At 51.6% G+C, this 19,566-nt stretch overlaps 1 protein-coding gene and 1 non-coding gene across 10 annotated transcripts in view; both read left to right on the top strand.

The window, feature by feature from the left end:
- TSPAN18 (tetraspanin 18) overlaps window positions 1–19,566 on the top strand; it is a 186,651-nt gene that overhangs the window by 118,017 nt on the left and 49,068 nt on the right. For 4 of the 9 annotated variants that reach the window (XM_066362859.1, XM_066362846.1, XM_066362827.1 and 1 more), the window contains one exon: window positions 6,686–6,819. The exons of the other annotated variants lie outside the window; for them this stretch is intronic. The gene's annotated coding sequence lies outside the window, so the exon portion shown is untranslated. The remainder of the gene's footprint in view (window positions 1–6,685; window positions 6,820–19,566) is intronic. 9 annotated transcript variants of the gene reach the window in all.
- On the top strand, window positions 1,203–1,278 carry TRNAD-GUC (transfer RNA aspartic acid (anticodon GUC)). The gene has a single exon. It is a non-coding gene; the product is annotated as a tRNA-Asp (tRNA).

Here is a 19,566-nt window from a genome sequence, read left to right as displayed (position 1 = left end):
TGTACATACCATGCACACATCCTTTGCTCTCTCTCTCAGTGTGGTATCTGTGCTGGAGTCTATCCCTGTGTCCCTTACAGGCACTTCTCAAGCAGACCACACATCTGAGGGTCCTTATATGATTTCTGCTCAGCGAGACATACGGTTACTGCATCCTAAAGATTGACTGTTTTTAAATGCAGTTGGATTTAGTCAAGACACATGTCAGGGGAAGTGGGAGGGAACCAAGATGTCCTGGAAATGAACAATGAAGGATAACTCTAAGTTCCAGGATGAACGCCAAGTCTGTGCAGACGTGCAGGCTTACAAAATGCTCTGGGACGTCACAACTTGGTGGGCATGGATGCCTCTAACATTTAGCAAGATATTCATTCATTCATTCATTTATTCATTCATCAGAAACTTAGTTGCTAAAGCCTTAAGATATGAATGTGGAATTTGGGGCATTAATGATCTTCCAGGGCCTGAAACACCAGTGTGGGAGGTCCTAGCTGCTTAGTCAGTGGGGAGCTACAGAAGTTTCTAGAGCAGGAGAGTGGCATGGGCCAAGCCCCACTCCTGGAGATCTGTCTCCTCAGCTAGTGGAGGCTGGAATGGGGGCAGGGGAGGCAGCAGGGAGGTTGTTTGGAGGCTGTGGCTGTGGAGAGAAGAGGATGAAGGCTTGGATTTGGGAAGATGGCGGAGCTGGCAGGTAGAGCAGAGGGACCAATGTAAGGAGATGTTTCCAGGTAGATGTGACTGAACTGTTGGATGAGGGGAGGAAGAGAGAGCGGAATCCAAAGTCCTGAACATTTAAGAGACTGTGATTGGAAGGATTCCTCCAAGGGCTGTCTGGGTAAATAATAGCATAGTTGCAATAGGTATCACCAATGCCTTAGTCTGTGTCGGGCATTCTCTCACAGAAAATCCCTGAGATAATTACTGTTATCATCTGCATGTTATACATGGAGAAACTGAGGCACGGTTAACTTGACACAGAGCTCACAGTCAGTTACTGGTAGAGTTAGGTCTCCACCGCAGGTGGCTGCTGGCAAAGCTCCCCAATGTAACCCCTGCCCCATGCCCCTGCCGGGCCAGCAGGAGGCCGGCTTTATTTCTGAAAAGGGCACCCTCGGTGGTGGGATTCAAATAACTTAACCCGTTCTCTACCCTAATGACCGTTTTTTTAAGTATAAAAAAAGATATACTAAAAGGTAGTTTAGGCCCTGGCCGGTTGGCTCAGTGGTGGAGCGTCGGCCTGTCGTGCAGAAGTCCTGGGTTCGATTCCCAGCCAGGGCACACAGGAGAAGCGCCCATTTGCTTCTCCACCCCTCCCCCTCTCCTTCCTCTCTGTCTCTCTCTTCTCCTCCTGCAGCCGAGGCTCCATTGGAGCAAAGATGGCCTGGGCGCTGGGGATGGCTCCTTGGCCTATGCCCCAGGCGCTGGAGTGGCTCTGGTGGTGACAGAGCGACGCCCAGGATGGGCAGAGCATCGCCCCCTGGTGGGCAGAGCATCGCCCCTGGTGGGCGTGCCGGGTGGATCCCGGTCGGGCGCATGCGGGAGACTGTCTCTCCCGGTTTCCAGCTTCAGAGAAATACAAAAATTAAAAAAAAAAAAAAAAGTAGTTTATTATTTCATGCTTTTAATACTTAAATAAGAACAATAAAAGAGGTACACAAAACTAGATTATAAGAATGAGTTTTAGAATGTTAATGAAAAAATATTAAATAATATCTGACAATTAAACTGTTCTTTAAGATATTTCTATATTGCTTCTTGATTGGTGTCCTCACTTGGAATTTTTTTCACCTATGGACAGAATGAACATTCCTACGGGCGCGTAGAATACCCTGTTGCACAGATAAACATTAAAAAAGAGTAAGGAATGTCAGTGTGTGATTTCCACATTGGGCAGCTGCCCAGGCTCCCACCTTAGAGAGAGAACCCTGAGTACAAGTGCCATTTTAACAACCAGTTCACCGAACTCAGCAAAAAATTAGGTATTGAACCGGTGTGAGCCGGCCGAATGCCCCCACTGGGCGTGCTTTTCCAAGCTGGAGAGCCTAGGGAAGAGGGCGGGCTTCACAGGAAAACTGTCCTGAGTGCAGAAGCAGCACCTTGGGGACCAGGCCAGCAGCCTGGCTGGGTCCCCGTGCTGGGGGCGGGGATATCAGCCCAGAAGATTAATGGGAGGGCAGGGGAGAGAGGAAAGGAAGAAACGGAAGAGAGAAAAATTGCTGCCTATTATACCTGTCCTTTGGCAAGGCCGGGTAATTAGCAAACCCTCAGCAGTAAAATATTTCGTTTTGGTGTAATTGCAAAGTAATTATGTGGTATGGGTTGTGTATTAATCGTGTTGATTAGTAACACTCAGGTAGTAATTAAACATCTGCTTCATAATCGTGTGCAGGCTGGAATTTAACATACACGCACTCACGCACGTGTGCCTGTGCCACATGCAAAAACTCTTTGGACGCCGTGGCGCTCGTTTATGTGTTTGTGTGCTTGTGCGCTTGCGCACAAGCTAGAGAGGGGGCGGGGTGTGGGGAGCCTCGTGGAGTTGAGTCCCTCCCTGCTCCGTGCAGTGAGTGAGGCCTTTCTGTCCCCACCCTCCTCTGGGACAGAGAGGAACTGACCTGGCCCTGGGGCTGTGCCACCCTGAAGCCCCTATCAGCACAGACCCCCCCCCCCCACACACACACACACCCATACCTCCTGTGAGTGTCTCCTTCTCAGCGGGGGGCTCCAGACGTGACAATATGCTAGACTCTTAGACTCACTGTGCTAGACGTTTGTGTTAGACGTTTGGCTTCTAGGGGCCTTTCTTGGGCAGGTTACTTTTCCCTAGCAGCTGGGATAGGAGGGGGGCGGGGCTATTGTAGGAGCCACCTGCACTGATGCTTATGGAACACCCCAGCATACCTTTAGGCCTGGATTGAATGATCTGATCCCAGAGGCTGCGGGGTCAGAGTTCGGAGCCAGGAGCTCTTGTTCCAGCTGGGATTCTACCCCACTTGCTCCAGCTGGTCACGTGGCTCTCCTGCTCAGTCTCTCAGGTTCCAGGTTTATCAAACAAAGAAAGTGGAGTTTAGAGGCCTCTGAGGGCCTTTCCAGATCTGCTGTACTCAGATTCTAATTTGGTTTGTACTAATGAGGAATCGGAGACAATTTAAATTCAATACATCCGATCCTTAGTGAGTAAACAATCAGAAATAATTCCTTCCTTTATGACTTCTCAAAGACTCACTCATGAGCAATGAGAACCCAAGCTAAAATCAATAGCTTTTATTTCTTAGAGAAATTGCAGAATCCCCGAGCTGCTGGGTATTGCAATTCATTCTTGTATTTAAAATTTTTATGTTTATGTTTATGGACTGCCATTAGGTAATATGGATCTGTCCTGAAGGTTGATTTTTTTCATTAACTTAACTCATTTTACTTATTAGTTCACATTTATAGCTAGGGTTTAATAAGCGCACAGTGCAAAAGTCATAAAACAGACCCCTTTTTGGCAATATTTTAAAATCAAGACTCTTCTCTGAGTCATCCCAGGTTTATGTGCTCATAACTTGTTTCTTCTGTGATTTGAGGCCCAGCGTTGCCAATTCCAGCCAATCATTTGACCTTGAGCTTCACTGTACCTCATTTGTAATAGGAAAGGGTATCACTGATTAATAAAAGCACTAAGTGCTTGAATTTTAGAAAGCAAGCATGCAACAATCGCTGATTGTGTGCGAAGTGCTTCTCATATATTATCTGGTTGAATCCTACATTCCTCAGAAGTGGCTTTATTTTTTTTTTTTTTACTTTATAGGGAAGGAAATTGAGGCCCAGAGAGGTGAAATGACCTGCCTGAGGCCACACAGTTGGTGGCTGTGGCAGAGCTAAGATGCTGACCCAACACGAACAAGTCCAGTTGCCATTTTTCTTTCTATCCCTTTGCCCCTCCCGTCCCCCACCCCTCCATCGTGTCTTTACTCTCCACCACCACCACCAGACCCTTCCCATCCTTCGCTCATTCTCTCATCAGCTAGTTCTGTTTGGCCTCCTTCCTTCTTTTTATCTACCTGGAGAATGCCTCTGTGGTGATCTTCAGTGGCTCCCCGGTGGTGCGGATGAAGTTCGCCATCCTTAGCCTGACGTTCAAGGACCCCCTGCCTTCCCTTCCTGTCTCGTTTTCTACTCTGCCCCAGCGGGCAGTCGTGGCTTATGTTCCTCAATGCCCATCCCACACTTGAGTACCTCCACGCCTTTGCTCACTCTGGTCCTTTTATTTATTTATTTATTTATGATTTTAATTTATTGTGTTTACATAGATTCAAGTGTCCCACTGAATATATCCTTCCCTCTCCCCCGTGTTCCCCTCGCCCCCCCCCCCTTTGCACCCTGGTCCTCTCGCCTGCAGTGCCCTCCTCTCCTCTTCATATACTGAAACCTGCCTCCTCCTCCAGGCTTCCCTGGAGCTCAGAAAGGAAGGGGGTCCCTCCCTCCTCTGAACTCATAACTAGGTGATAAGCCCTCGTTAGCTTCCTTGAACTATGAAAACAAGGTCGTTACCTTCTCTTCTCCATAAAGCGAGCTCCTTTGAAGGTGTAATCTGTGCCTCACTCATCCCTGCCACCTTCAGAGCTCCAGGTATGCAGCAGATGTTCAATCAGTGCTCACCAAAATGCGTGTGTGCTCATGTTGTTGCACATGGTCCTCAAGAAACTGAACTCCCGTGACTTCGCTGTGACCTCCAGGGCCAGCCCAGTGCAAACTCACGGAGAGACTTTGTCCAGGTCTTACCAACTTTCAGTGTCAAGCACCGATCTCAGGACTTTTCCATCCCATTTCCCATGCTGCTGCAGACCCCTCCTCCAGGAAGCCTGAATGTGCCTGCTGGGGTCATCAGTGTCGTTGTCATAAGGAAATTAGAGGAGGAGGAGCCTTACACTGGAACCTCCGCCTGTGAGTTGTCAGAGCCCGAGGTTTCAGACCTGAGCCTGAGAGACTGGCGGTGGGCCCCACACCCCCTTTCACAAATGGAGAAACCAAGTTAGTTTGGCTTGAGACTGGAACTCAGGATTGCTACTGAATGTCACCTCTTGGGAGTGAAGGCCCCCGCTGCAGCTATGGGTCTGTTAGTTAGAGATGGAGGCTAGGGGTCCCCCTGGTGAGTCTCTTCATCAAGTGTGTGTGGGGAGGAGGCCCGGAGAGGCTGACACACATGCCTTCCGATGGGGCTGGAGCGGGGAGGCGGCCGCAGAAAGCCCGTTAGAAAGGCACAGCTGCTTAGCGTACTGCTGCCACCATCTCCGCTGTCACCTCTTCCCTGCAGCCATTTATTTACTTCTGTATCAGACCCTTTTGGAAAAAGCAGAGCATGCCACCCCTCCTAGGGATTCGTCCCGCCCCCCACCCCGCCCCAGTTCTCACGCGCCCGCTGGCTGCGCTGGCTGCCGTCTGGCGTGACATTAGCGTTCACCAGCTTGCAGAGCGCTAATGACATTTGCATTTTCCTGGCTGGTGAAATGCGGGCTGGGGTTTGGGGTCCTGTGGGCAGGTGGGGAGATTACAGCCCAGAGGGAGGAGCAGATATGCTGGGTGGGTGCCCACACTGGTCTATGAGAGGCAGAGAAAGAGGGTAAAGATGGGATCGGGGGAACAAATAACTGGGGGAACCGAGAGATTTTTGTCGAAAGATGTGCCGAGGACAAAAAGCAACTCCCAGTCCAGTGTTCCACGTCCCCCGCAGGCAACATCCTCTCCTGTGTCGCCTCCCTAACATTTAGTGAGAGCTTGCTATGTGCCACGCGCTCTGCTGGGGGCCGTGCAGACTTAGGAAAGTCGTCCTCTCTTTCTGCAGCTCTTGAAGAGAGATGCTATTATCCCTGTTTTACAGACCAGGAGACCGACGCCCTAAGAGGACGCCTGAGTTTCTTGGGGTCCCACTTCTGGGAAGAGGTTGCCCCAGTATGTCGCGAGAGCCACCTGCCTCCAAAGCCCATGCTCTTGACCACTTGGGCATTGCCTCCTGCACCCTGTCTGGGCTTGAACACAGTCAGGAAACCCTTCTGTGCTCTGGCCCATCCCAGGCTCCGCCTGACGGGCAGGCAGCAGACCGCGGCTACGTGCCCTTGGCTGCAAGGCTTACAACTACAAAGGAGGCTGCATCCCCAGAGAGAGTACCCAGCCGTGCATCAGGGGAGACCAACTTGCTGTGTGGCTTTGGACAAGTCACTGCTCCTCTCTGGGTATCATTCTCCTCGTTGGTAAAATGAAGCTGTTGGTCTGGCTGGCTGGAGCATTCTAGGAATGCATTTGCCCTTGAGGAAGGAGCTTCCCTCCAATGTACTTGAACCCTTTTCGGAGTTTCCACCCACTCACCCAGACATAGAATGCTCTGTTTTATATCAAAGCAAACCAAGAACACTTGTCGAATGTCCCCACTCTGCTAAGTGCCCTATGCTAGACACAGTGGGTGTGACACTTACGTGGTTCTTTCGGGATGTACACACAGGCATGCACATATCTTTGCATCTTAGAATTGTCCGGCTTCCCCATCCTGATGCATAAGCCCAGACTCCTGCAGTCTTTGTCTCATCACACTGCCTCCTTGGGGCCCAGAGAGCCTTTCAAACAAAAACAATAGACTTCAGACAGCATGAGCAGTAAGATCTCCCGCAACTAGGCGGTCATGGCTGGCTCTGCTTGTCTCGGGCAGGTGGGCACCTCCCGGACAGCTCTGAGCTTGCTGTGGCAAGAGCTCCTGACACTGTCATCAAAGCAACTTGAACCCTCTGAATTTGCCTTCTAGAAACGTGGGGCACAGTCCTTTTCCAGACGCACGCCACCCAGGTAAGGGGGCCCAGGCTTGTTCTGCACGGGGGGGGGGGGGGGGGTGTATGTTGTTTTTGTTGTTGCTAATCGTAAGCATTGGCAGGGCACCATAGCATTCTTTACGACAGTGCCCTGTTTTAGTCCCTTCATTAGCAGGAGAGCTCAGTGGTTAAGCCTTTAAAGTCCGACAGACCAGGGTTCAAATCCTGGAATCAGCGCTCACTAGCTGTGTGGCCTGGAGAACTTCTGTGTCTCAGCTTCCTTCTCAGTCAACCAAGGGAGCACCGACCTTTTGAGTTTGTGGCAAAGATAAAATCAGGAAAGATATGAAGAAGGCTTAGAACAGAATGGACACATGGTAGATTCAGAACCCAATACACGTTAGCTGTTACTCACGTATGCCTGCATCCTCAACCATTCTCACATTGATGGAGTGGAGTCCACATTGGCGCGAGAATGTGGATTTCGTCAGGGCAGGGGTTTGTCTCTCTTTGCTGAATCCCCAGATCCCAGAAAAGTAAACTGGCCATTATTTATTGAGTGTATGGGTGTGTGAAGATGCTTTATCTATATTGTGCAAACTCCTCAGAACAATCCTTGAAGGTCCTTTGCATTTAGTTGGGATATGGGTTTGGTTGTGTGTGACAGAAATCCAAAATAACAGTTTCTTAAACTAAAGAGAGGTTGCTGTTTTTCTAAGTAAAGTTCTGAGCTAAGGGGGTTCTTCTACACAAAAACACCGGAGGCAGAGTTTCCTTCCGTCTCGTGATTCTGCCGTCACTTACTTACATGGCCCACATCAGTCTCTCCATTCTACTAAGCGAAAAGGAGAAGCCGGAAAAGGAGAGGGTGCCCGTCCTTTAAGAAGGTGCAAACATCATTTCCATTCACATCCCGTTGGCCAGAATGCAGATACATAACATACTTGGCTGCCAAGGAGGCTGGAAATCAGAGTCCTTAGTCTGGGACACCATCTGCCCAAATGCAATTCTATTTCGATGTAAGAAGAGGAAAATGGATTTGGGGGACCCTCCACCTTGCCAGATAAGATAATTTACCCCATTTTTTTTATCATCCTCCCTCCTTTCTTCCATTCTCTTCCAACCAGTGATCTTTCTACTGCTTCTATAGTCTTCTTGCTTTTCCCAGAATGTCACCTAACTGAAATCATACAGTGTGTGTGGCCTTTTCAGATTGGCTTCTTTCACTTAACAATATGCATTTAAATTTCCTCCATGTCTTTTCATGGCTTGATAGTTCATTCCTTTTTAATCGCTGAATAGTATTCCATTGGGCGTACTGCAGTTTTATTCATTCACTTATTGGAGGACATCTTGGTTGTTTCCAAGTTTTGGTGATTATGATTAATGCTTCTATAAACATTTATGTGCAGGTTTAGTGTGGACGTAAGTTATTAACCAGTTGGGTAACTACCTAGAAGCATGATTGCTGAACTGTACAGTAAGAGTCTATGTAGCTTTCTAAGACACTGCCAAGCTGTCTTCCAGGGTGGCTGGACCATTGTGCATTCCCCCCAGCAACGAGTGAGAGCTCCCGGGCTCCACATCCTCGTCAGCCATTGGTGCTGTCAGTTCTGCGGATTTTTGTCCTTCTATTTGCTATGTAGTGGCATGATCTTCATTTTAAAGTTGAAGATTATGAAACTTAGAGCAACTTGCCAAAGGTGGTACAGCAGGTAAGAGATCCAGGAACACTTCTGCTTCCACTAGACACCTGAGCTCAGTCCCTCCTGCTGTTCCCCAAAGTCTCAGCCCACGGCAGGTCTCAGGCGCAGACCAGTGCCCTGGGGCGACTCTTTCACCCGGAGGAGTGGCTGGTTGCCAGGGCCTTATGCATTGTCTCTCCCAGCAGGAGTCAGGACTGTGCAGGTGGAAGGGCAGAGTGAGTGGATCTGAGCCGAGCTTGGAGGGGGTCTCACTCGATCAGCCAAAACGCAAGCCTAGGAGGGGATGGACATCCGGGAAGGCTGGGGCACGGGAGAGCCCAGCACGCTGCTGGCCTGCGCCCAGTCTTCGGTTCCGAGGGGAAGGCTTCTGCTGCTCAGGTCCACAGGAACCGATGACAGACAGGCCACAGGGAAGGGCTGGCTACAGGGGAGACCTGGTGACAAGAGGCGGGGCAGAGGCTGAGCTGAGAGCCATGCTGCAGCAGTTGGGAGTCAATACTCAACACAAATCTGATTCAGTAAGACAGGCAATTTGTTAACTTTTTACATATTGACAATTTGGAGTCTGTTCCTTGTTGTCCAAGGCGGGGCTGAATCCGAGGCTCAAAGATCGCCTGTCTGTGCCCTCTGCTTCCCTCCTTATGGGCTTCAGTCCCTGGCAGGCACTCCCTGGGTGGCTGTGGGGCAGTGACCTGCAGCTCCAGACTGACATCCCGCTTGGTTCAAAATCCAGTGGAAGATCCCCGGCTCCATGGCGCGGTTGGAGTGTTGTCCCAACATGCCAAGGTTGCGGGTTCGATCCCTGGTCAGGGCACATGCATGCATCAACCAATGAATGCATGGATGGATGGAACAGAACAATCGGTTGATATTTCTCTTTCCCTCCCTCCCTCTTTCTCTATAAAAATTAATTTTAAAAAACTCCAGTGGAGGAAGAGCTTCTTCTCCCCAGCAATTACAACAAATTCCAAGAGTTGAAGCTTATTGGCTTGTCTTGGGTCACCTGACCATCTCTGACCAATCACTGAAACCAGGAGGAGAGAATCTGCTTGTTGGACAGACTAGGGCACTAAGCCATTGTCGGGTGATGAGTGATGAAGGGGTGTGTATTGTGGGCCTGGAAACACTGGAGGGCTGGTCGTCCAAAGGGAAGACCCAAGTGCTGTTTTGCAGAAGGAAGGCAGTCGACACAGGGGGTGCTCCTGCTGGTACCAGGGCAGAGGGCTGATTTGTCCCAACAGGTCCTTCCCGCGGCTTACAGCACCCAGGTGGCCTCTGGCAGGTGCCACTCGGTTGCAGGAGATGCGGTGTCTGAAAGCCTGATTTACACACGTGCACATTCACGCACACATACACACAAATACGCACAGTGTATTCACGTCGCAAAAGGATTGTCCCGAAAAGCCCTGCCCGTATGGAGTCTCTGTGCCCCTTGACAGCCACCCTGCCATCTTGGCCACCCTGTATCTGTCTGCCCTCGGTCCCACACCACTTGCTCAAGAGACCTTTTCCTTTTCCCTTCACCCCCACTCCCACCCCAACACCCACCCCCTCCTGGCTGGGGAAAGCTCCTTGAGCTACTTGGCACTTACTTGCCCTCAGTGGCTTCCCCTTCCCAGGAGACCAAGCCCATGACAGCCGCCTTTCCAGAGGGGCAGCACCCCCCACCCCGGCCATCACCTCCTGGGGCCTCCGAGAGGGCGGGGCAGGGGGAGCGGAGGTGGTCACTGGCAATGACGGAGCAGGAGCCCCATCTCTGAGGGGCGCCAGGGGCCTGTTTGGGGTTTCAGGGCACAGGCAAGCGGGCAGGCCTCGCAGGCCGGCTTTGCAGCCCCAGCTGACGTCCACTGTGGCAGCTCTGTTATGCATTTAGGGTGCGGTATATGATTTCATTTGAGAAAGAGATTGCTCTGCAGAATAAAAAAGATGGAAAACCACAGTGTATGCTTCTGCCTCCCAGGCAACTGTGGTCAAGTGCTTTTTAAGATCTGTCCTTAGCTTGATTTTGGTCAACCACAAACCTCCTGGCCCTTCCTCCCTCTCTCTCTCCCTCCCCCCCCCCCCCCCCGCCTCTCTTGCCTGTGGATTCCGCAGCTCTGACTCACCAGGCAGGCAGCTCCGTGTTCAGCATCACCCTGCCTTATATGGTGTGCTCAGTGCTCCTGGGACAATGAGTATTCATCCATTCATTCATTCATTTCTTCAGCCTGCGGCTTTTCAGTTCTTTTTTTGTGCCAGGCACTGTTTCCTTTGCTGGGGATTGAGAAGGAGCAAAGCTGGAAGGTCGCTACTCCCAGGGGACTCTGCCTTCTTGGGGAGCTGTGCAGAGAGCAGGACCTTCCCCTGCATGTCTGCTCCCAGCCCCTTGTCCAGTGTCTCAGTCAATACTGAGCCACAGTGGGACTTGGTGGGTGTTTGTCAGCTACTTACCACACTATTTTTTAAAGCCCCCCACTGTGACTGATGCTGCAGAGGTGACCACTAGACTGCAGTGGCTCCTTCTAGACCACTAGAATGACTTGGTCCTCACCCTCTAGGACTTAGAGTTTAGGTGCAAACCTACTTAAGGGATATACACAAGTAAGCAAAAAGAACTGACTAACCACCCTGGCCAGGTCATTCAGGTGGTTAGAGCATCGTATCAATGCACCAAGGTTGTGGGTTTGAACCCCTCTCAGGACACATGTGGAAATCAGCCAATGGGTTCATGAATGAGTGGAACAGCAAATCGATGTCTCTCTCGCTCTCTCCCCCCTTCTTCTCTCTCTAAAAAAAAAATCAATGAAAAAAAAATTGACTGACTTTCAGCCAGACCAAGAGAGCATCGGACTGGGATGCAGAGGACCCAGGTTCAAAACCCCGAGGTCACCAGCTTGAGTGCGGGCTCATCCAGCTTGAGCGTGGGGTTGTTGGCTTGAGTGTGGGATCATAGACATGACCTCATCCATGGTCACTGGCTTGAGCCCAAAAGTCATTGGCTTGAAGCCCAAGGTCGCTGGCTTGAGCAAGTAGTCACTGGCTCTGCTGTAGCCCCCCAGTCAAGGCACATATGAGAAAGCAATCAATGAACAACTAAGGAGCCACAACGAAGAATTGATGCTTCTCATCTCTCTCCCTTCCTGTCTGTCTCTGTCTCTGTCTCTGTCTCTCTCTCTCTCTCTCTCTCTCTCTGCCTCTGTCACAGAAGAATAAAAAATGAACTGACTTCCACTCCCAGTCTTTCTCCATTCATTCAGCAGCGCTCAGAGGTCAGAGCTGAGAGGCCCCTCAGAGGGCTCTGACCCTTCACAGGGGAGGCCAATGTGAGAGTAAATCCCTGTCATTCAAGGTAGAGGATAAGAGGGTCCAGAGCAAAGTATAAAGGAAAGCGTGGGGGTTCTGAGACCAGGCCGAGAAGCCATTTCTGGGTGCTGATGGTGGGAGGAGGTGCAGTGCCCTTGAGTGGGACTGTGAGACTGGGTGGACACGAGACAGGTGAGGATATTGGGAAGGTCAACCCAAGATGAAGAAACAGTGAGAGCAAAGGCCTGCAGCCGGGATCCTGGGGCTTGGAAGCCTGTGTCTGGCAGGAAGTAAGATGAACTCAGTCAGCTTCTTCCCTGCAGGCCTCCAGGCTTGACCATGCAGGCCTGTGGCCATCTTCAAGGTGGCCTTAAAGCCTAGCCTGGGTTTGGAGTTGAGTAACTCTTCTATTATTCCCCCTTTATCCCCAAGAAAGGGGATTTTGGAGGCACCCTTTAGAAGAAATGGTGCTGCACACGGACCAGTCATTAGTCCTCCCACCGCTGAGACTTTACAGAACTTAGAGACTGCCTACAGTCATCACCGCTCACAGGCAGCGTCCTCGAGGCTGACCCTGGGCTGGAAGTCAGGAGGCGATTCTCATCCTAGCCCTGCTCCTGATGACTTTAGCCTCCCTGTTCAGTGACTTGTCAATTGTGAAATAAGGGCTGAGGCCCCTTCCAGTTTTAAACTTGTTATTCCAAGTCAGACCTGGGCTTAGATCCCAGCTCTGCTAGTAGTATGACCTTGGCCCTCTGGGCCTCGGTTTTCTCCTCTATAAAGTGGGGATAATAATACTATACATCTCACAGGCCTGATGTGAATAGTAAGATTAAATGAGATAAAATGCTCAACAACATGTCTAACGCTGATGCTAATGGTGTTAGGTTTATATTTTTTCAGCTTTATAACTCTGTGGGAGGGATCCTAGATAGTCTTTGGTATGTAGGTACCTGCTGGGCAGCCCAAGTCCATGTCCCCCAAAATTTGGTGATGGGGCGCAAGAGTAACGCCCCTCCCATCTCCAGATGAAGGTGGAGCTGCCTGCCTCACAATCACATCTCACTCATCAGGTATTTGTTGAGCACGTGCTGTGCACCTGGGCCTCGGAGAGGCACGTGGTCCCGTTGAAGGGAAACCCAAGCTGCCCACTCTCAGTAGTTCTGGCTGCGCTTGGAGACTCCTCCTGCCCTCAGCCGGCCCCACCAGCACCACTGGCCACAGGACCCCTGCCAAGCACCCAGGGGCTCAGGTCCGCAGGCTGGAGCCCTGGAGAGAAATCCTTCCCCTGCCTCCGTGGCTCCCAGAGCTTGGCAAATCCCCTCCCTTTCAACCTGGGGGCTGAGGTTCCCGTGAAGTGTCAGAGCATCCACCACAGTTAAGTGGTCTGGCCTTGTACCTGTGCCGACTGAATGGACGGAAGAGATAGATGGAATTTCCTGGTTCAGTATTACGCAAACTCAAGGGTCCTAGAGAAGAAGAACGGCTTGCCACAGGGCATGGGTTCTAGGACTGTGCTTCATTCTCACCCCCCTTTAATGCCTGTTTAGATCCCCAATCGCAAGGAGTGTTGGATATTTCTGGAAGGCGCAAAGTCTGCAGATTGGGAGGTGCTGAGGGGTCCAGTTTGCCTTGTGTTCACCGGTCCTTTCCCAGTGGCTGTGAGCATCTTACCCTCGGTAGTTGCCAGCATCCGGCACAGAGCTGGGCACGTGGGGGGCTTCAGTCAGTGGTTGGCGAACAGGTGGACAGGTGGCTGGATGACGATGGGTTCACTGTTATACATGCTTGCCTAGCTTCAGTCCAAGTTTCCAAGGTGGTTGGAGACACCAGGCTCTGGGTTTATTTTCCGGTGACAATTTAATTTTGGCTCCTGGGCAACATCAGTAGCTTTCAAGCCGTGGAGTGGACGCAACACAAATGGCTTTTGAGCTTGTCAGTTTCTCGTTTCAGTTGCGGGAGGCAGCATCGTCTGTGCCCTGATCTGAGGATGAGACCTGGCTGTGAGACAGGAGAGTTCAGACTCCAGCTCTAAGGCTGGGTGACCTTGGGAATGTGATTGAAGTCTCTCTTAAATTCTATTTTCTCATCTAGAAAATGACAGCACTAATAGCAGCCAGCTCCTAGGGCTCTGAGGGGCACTGGAGTAAATAACGAGTGTTCAAACAGGGAGCCGAGCTCGGAGCCCGTGGTAAACGCTCAAGAAAGGGTGGCGATGGTGCTTTTAACGACCCCCTCAAGCTATCTGTTGCATAAACTTTTCTCTAGCAGACATATTTTTGCAGACTGCTTTGCACTGTTGAGACAAAATTTATTTTTAAAGTTGTTATAACAGAAGTAAAACATGCTCCTTACAAACTCACATGATCCAGCAGGATTTAAATTAAAAAGCAAAGGCAGCCGCCCCACCCCAGCTCTCGCATTCCCTTCCCAGCAGCCTCCCCAGCTCGGGAACTTTTCTCCTTCTTTTCCTTCCTGAGGGCAGGGGACAGCTACGAGCTTAGCAGAGGACAGTGGCCCGGTGGCTGTTACATTGAATTGCCATCCAGGCCAAAAGCCCTGAGGCTGGTGCCTCAGTAGTCCTATTGGGCCCGGGGACAGTCTGTGTCGTCAGTGTCGTCTAGCACCTCTGGCTTCTGTTTGCTCGGATCTTGAGGGTCTCCAGTGTTCTGCGTCCTGAGACCCCGAGGATTGGTGTGAGGCACACCATTTTCGGTCCGGACCTGGAGGGATAAGGTTCGCAGACAGTGTGTTTGGCCACATGCCTGGGCCCTCACTTCTGTCACTGAGCTCCAGGGCTTGGTCCAACCCAGGCTGCCAGGTTGCCGGCAGGGTGATCACTCACTTCCACAGCTGTGCCCTCTGCTGCCACACCCCTTCCCTCCTCAGGAGGAGGCCAGGGCCTAACTTGCACATGGCCCAGTGCATCATAGGTGATAATGGACTTGGGGCAGGTCTGAGGTTTACCAACACACTATGATGCCAAATGTGCCGTCTGCCTTTATTTCTCTAGATCTGACTTGATCTGTCGCTGAGCCCCCTCTGTCCATTTGAAGGACATTTGATCCCTGCCACATGGGGGAGGAAGGAGTCTTGCTAGGAATCCTGGTGGCCTTTATGTGACCCAGAACATTTGGAGGAGGGTGCTGGACTTCAGGGCACTTGGGACCCCACAGACAAGCTCATTTCCCAAGCCTCAGGGTGCAGGGAGGGCATGTGGGCAGCGGTGACTGGGCTGGGCTCAGTGTGGCCTTCGGTTGCACCTGCAAACCAGGAGTTCGGGCGTTCAGACTCCCAGCCTCTCTCTGGCACCTCAGGGTGGCCCCATTGAAGTCCTGTCACCTGTTGGGAGGGCTGTTATAGGACCAGGGCACTTGAGCATGTTGTTCTTGGATCTCACAAAGCCCACTTCTCCTTGCTGGCTTCAGAAATGCCTCAGCCCTTCTTTCCCGAGGCCTCTGCCTCCCCACTCCGTCACAGGCTCCCACCCATCCGCCTCCGTGGGCTCCAGCCAATCTTCCTAGGTCCAGCGATCTCTGTGCCTGGCCTTGGAAGACAGCTGTCCCTGAGGCGTTTGACCCAATGACTTAGCCACCGTCTTGGGCAAAGGGAGAGAGAGCGCTCACAGCAGAATGAACAAATCAGGAAAGATGGTCTCAGTAAACCTCTTGCCACCCACACCGGCTACAGCGGATGAAACAGTACCTTTCGTTCATTTGTTTATTGAGCAGCACCCACTATAAACCAGATTCTTTCAGAGACCAAAGGTGAAAAATCATATCAGGTGGACCTCAAAGAGCTTAGGGTTTAACCAGCAGTTCTCAACTGAGGTCCTCAGACCAGCAGCATGAGTATTGCCTGGAAACTTGTTGGAAATGCAGACTTTCAGCTCCCCCCCACCCAGACCTCATGAATCAGAGACTGGGGGTTGACGTCCAGCAGTGTGGGCTTTGCCAGGCCCTCCCGGGGACTCGGAGGCAGGCTCGGGTTTGGAATCACCGAGAGCACAGGCAGGCAGCAGGAGGTCTAATAGACTGCGCTGCGCTGTCTGGCGCACAGACAGGGTGCCACGGCCCATGCTGGGGAAGGTGCTCGGATCATGAATGACTTATGACTTAGAGGCGGACAAAGAAATCTGTGTGTGACTTGGGGGAGGGGAATGGATTCCTAGCAGTGAGATCAGCACATGCAAAGTCCCCGGGGCATGATAGAGCAGAAGCACTTCAGGAGCTGCACTTGGCTGCAGGTGGGGTGAGAAGAGGGCGTGGCGAAGGGAGGGGTAATCACTGCGCCTCTGGTGCTCTGAGTTTGGGCTGGTCCCCAGAAGCACTGGGGAGCCTTGGCTTATGCAGAAGAGGTAGAAAGATCTCTAACCAGGGAAGAGGGTGAGGAGGATGAAGGCCAAGGCTCCTGGGCCACGGCAGGTGACAGGCTATCTTCTGGAGGTCAAGGCTGAGCCTGCACTGGATGAGAAGGAGGCAGGGTAGGGCTGGGATACTCTGGGTCCTAGAGAAGCCTTGCCCTGTTGCTAGAACATTCCCTCAGGGGAGCTGAGCCAACTGAGTGCTGGAGCCCAGGGAGCCATCTCTGTCCCTCTCTGTCTTAGTACAGTACCTCGAAGGGATTCTGTAGCTGTCCTGCACTGTCATTGGTGTCTACGTGTATATCTTCCACCCGTCCCCAAGTACTGTCTCTGGGGTGGGGAGGACCTAGATACCAATCTGCACATCTGGGGTCTTGACTGGGAGTAGGGGCACCAAGAAATGCAAGAGCTAATTGGACCTCTCTGAGGGTGGCGCTGGGTGGAAGTTGGGAGGGCCCCTCCCGGGTGGGTGACCGGGAAGGTGACCCTGTAGGTCAGGAGGGCCCCTGGCTTCCCCACCTCAGTGCTGGCCTCCCTCACTGCCTTCCCAGGGCTGGGCAGGCAGATGAAAGACAGCAAGGCCACTCCCAGGCCTGGGGCTCTGGTTTGGGAAGGGGCCTCCGATGAGCTCATCCTGTGGTGAGTCCAGGGCGGAGAGGAGGGAACTTGCAAATGGCAGCCAGGCTCTAAGTCCTCGGAGCAGCCAGCACTGGGAAGAGGGGGTGCGGCCGGTCTGACACAGGCTGCTGGCCGGAGGGCCAGCCTGGGCCCCGTTTGACTGGCGGGGCAGCTGCTTTGGGTTGGCAGCTCCTGCCTCTACTGCACCCACTCCTGAGGCTACATTGGGCTAAAGTGGAGCTGCTTGCAGTCCTGGGATGCTGGCCCTGGCCTGGCCCCTGTGCGTTCAAGGATCGCGTTAGCCCCAAGCAATGATCCGTGCTGATGTGTGGTCAGCATTCAGAGCTGCTGCGGTTCCAGCTGAGGAGGTGCCAGCTAGGTCCTGCCCACTAGGTGCCCTCTCTCAGGAAGGCGCAGCCTTGCTGCTTTATTCTGAGTATAGATTTAACTCTCAAGGGAAATAATCAGCAAGGGCTTGCGGCCTCACAGACTAATTGAACTGGGAGGGGTTTCAAAGTCATCTGTTTTCATTCACTCCTTCATAGGTCATTATTGAGCCTCTGCTTACATACCACTAGCGATGGGGAGCTCAGTACCAAATAAAAGCAATGTTCAGGTTGCTCTAAAAGTTATTCTCCTGCTTTGCACAGGCCCTGGATTCAAATTTTATCCCTGCCACCTACTATGTGGCCTCAGGCAAGTGACTTTCCTTCCAGAGCTCTGGTTTCCTTTATCTAAAATGGGTTTGATAAATACCTACCTTTCATTTTTAGAGGAGTGTAAAACCAGAGCCACGGCCACCATTACAGCAGCCTGGCTAATGCAGGTTCGAATTTGATTTGGACAAACGGTAATGAAACAACGGAGCCAAGAACTGGTGGGCCATTAGCTTTCATTCTAGCTTGCACCTGGCAGGCAAGAAATATACACAGTGAGAAAACACTTCCCTTTCCATTCAGGGCTCCCAAAGCCACTGATTTATCCTAGTTTCCTAGAATCAAAGGTGTCTACCTCACCAGCCTTATTCACCTCTGTTCCCCATCTCCTTCTCTCTGCACAAACTCTGCACAAACTGGCTTCTCCTTCAGCACTCCGCCATCTTGGCTGCTTCTCCTCTCCTCCACGTGGCCTTTCTCTGCTCTCTACCAGCATGGGCTCTTCTGCCCCATTTTATAGTGTAGAAATCAAAACCTTTAATCCAATATACAAACAAGGAAGTCTCTGATACAGAGTCACTTAGGTGGGGAAAAGCTTAGTTTTAAAACTAAGCCTTACGCTATAACAACCCTGCCTGCTTACAGCCTGTTCCTCAGACCCAATGCAAACTATAAGTGAGCAAACATATATATCATATTTACAAACTTATTTGACCAACAGGGGGTTTATGCCAGACATCTTTACAACCGTGAGCAATTTGAACCTCTCTCCAGTGCATAGATCGGGAGCCCAGACAGGTCTTCTCCGCGGGCCTCCGGGTCCCAGGCCAGTCACATCACCAGGATAAAAGTGCATCCCTCCCAAGCACATAGTAGCTGCTCAGTACTAGGTTGGTTTCGTTGCCTCGCTTCTCAAGCAGACCCACCAGGGCCTTTGAGACCAGGCCAGAGCGAGGCCCTGGCTTTCATCCTCACTCAGAGACCCCATACCACGAGCTGCCCTGAGCTGCCGCCCCGCCCTGCCTTCCAGAGGTTTTCCTCCCCCCTCATGCTGCAGAACCCCACCTCCTCACGTGGCCTGGCCTTGACTCAGGTTTTTAAAGAGGTCAGCTGGGGATGGGGTGGGGAAGGGTCTGTTCCCTTTCTTCACATCTTACAAGGCAAGAAATAACAAGAAAGTGCTATGTGAAACCCCAGGTAGAGAAGAAGTCTTGGAGACTGGTGGTGACCTCAGCTCAGCCTGCCACGACCACCACCAAGGGCAGCCGTCACCCAAAGCCATGGCCTTGGACCCTCGGGACACCTGCTTTGTTGGTGACTGTGCTGTTTTGGTGTCTTTAAAAAAAAACACACAACCAAAAAACAGCTTTAGGAGGTAGAATTTACGCACCATAAAACTCGCTCGTTTTAAGGCTGTGATTCAGTGATTTATAGTGAATTTATAGTTGTGCAACCATCACTGCGGTCTAATTCTGGAATGTTTCCGTCACCCCCTAAGGAAATCTGGTACGCATTTGTCCTCCGTTCCCGTTCCCACCCCCGCCCCAGGCAGCCACCAGTCTACTCTCTGTCTCTATAGACTTTGCCTTTTCTGGACATTTCAGATGAATGGATCAGATATCGTGTGTGGACTCCTGCTTTTTATACTCCGGTGGTGGGAGGAAACTGCGTCCACTCGGTGACAGCCAGCCAAGGCGTGTGTGTTTTTAGAGTGGGAAAAACTCACAGAGACACTGAGTGCAATCTTCACGTCAGCGCAAGACTGCACCAGTCCCACGCCAGGAACCCTCTGACCTCTGCTTTAATCCATCCAGTGTCAGGCAGCTCACTGCTCCCCGGAGACTGACGGAAATCCGCATGCCCTGATCACATGCTGAGGACCAGGATTGCTGATGTTACTTGACCTTTGGTTCTGTCCTCTGAGATGGGATCGTTTTACTGCTGAGGAATTGCAGCTCAGAGGGACTGAGGCCCTCACCCAAAGTCACCCAGGGAGGAAGTGGGGGAAGCCAGGGTTTAACCCAGGTCTCTCTAATTTCAAATCCATCTTTTCACCCCTATACCGTGTTTCTGTTCCTCCCGCAAGATGGGGGGAACTCACTTCCACCCATTGTGTCTAGTTTGGTTGACAAGACCCATACAGACATCTAGCATGGACA

The sequence above is a fragment of the Saccopteryx leptura genome, chromosome 1 (assembly GCF_036850995.1).
Source record: "Saccopteryx leptura isolate mSacLep1 chromosome 1, mSacLep1_pri_phased_curated, whole genome shotgun sequence".
In the NCBI taxonomy this organism is placed as follows: Eukaryota; Metazoa; Chordata; class Mammalia; order Chiroptera; family Emballonuridae; genus Saccopteryx; species Saccopteryx leptura.
This window is presented reverse-complemented; position numbering and strand designations above follow the sequence as displayed.